Genomic DNA, 1,290 nt, shown 5'->3' with positions numbered 1-1,290 from the left:
TTTCTATTTGCAGTACGAAAACAATGATTAAATGGTCTGGGTGTATCTTTTAATGGCAAGTCTCCCCGCTTTGGAGAATTGTAATGGACTTTACATTTTATGGGGAGGTTTGTTTTTATATTTGCAGTTTCTTATAGAGAAGAATTATCCTGGGAATTTCCCCGTGACATATGCAACTTTTTTTTAAAATTAAAGTAATAGTCTGGGTTCTTGTAAAAAAGACAGATATAAGAAGAAAACTGTTATGTTTCACACTGGCACTCTGTTATAGTATACTTATAAGTCTAGACTAATGTGGACTCCTAGCTGCAACACGGATTATTTAGTGATTAAGTCTGCTATCTCTGGTTCAGAAGTTATTCTGTCGAGTGTTTTTATCTTATTTTCTTTTTCTTTTTTTTTTCAGAGCAACGGTAACAATCGGCGGATTTTATCCTGAGAATGTTCCGAGAATTCCAGTAAAATATCGTTCATTATAAAGGGGGATCGAGTGTTTTAGAACGGAGTCATTTTTAAAGCCTTTTAAAGAATCTAATGCAGTCTTAAGACTGTTTAAAATTCATAATGATTATAAATGCCTGTAGAGGGACCAGGTTCTTAGTGCAAAAGTTTTGTGCGAAAATAGCTTAAAAGCGATTCGAACAAAAATATCAGAAAGGCTCTCTCTCTCTCTCTCTCTCTCTCTCTCTCTCTCTCTCTCTCTCTCTCTCTCTCTCCATTTTTTTAACGAAGCATGGTTACTCAAAGCAAAGCAGCCCCGCGCGGAAGGGGTAATTTTTTTTTTTTTTTTTTAACTGATAATGTTTTACGAAATACAAAGGACAGATTTTCACATTGCACTCTTATTTATAAGGTGACAGAATTAAGGAAGCTTTTTTTTTAATACAAATTTTCCTCACCGACACAAACTTCAAACAAGTTTTCATCTATATATATACATTAAATTATATATATATATATATAATATTTATACATATATAATATATATATATATATATATATCTATATATATATATATATTATATATATATATTGGTATATATATATATAATATATATTTAATATATATATATATATATATAATGATAAAATTGTCTTACTAAATTCTTCAGTAAAAAATGCTATAAAAAACATAAAACAAACGAAAAAAAAACAAAAAAAAAATTAATCACAATGTTACAAAAACAATCAAACAAACGTAAAAATAAGGTGAAATGTAAACAAATTACCACAGCCCAAAGTAAAATGGCTTACGACCAACTTGTGTACCTCTATGAAATCACACGATAG

Source organism: Macrobrachium nipponense, chromosome 28 (assembly GCF_015104395.2).
Source record: "Macrobrachium nipponense isolate FS-2020 chromosome 28, ASM1510439v2, whole genome shotgun sequence".
NCBI lineage: Eukaryota > Metazoa > Arthropoda > Malacostraca > Decapoda > Palaemonidae > Macrobrachium > Macrobrachium nipponense.
Note: the sequence above shows the minus strand (reverse complement) of the source record.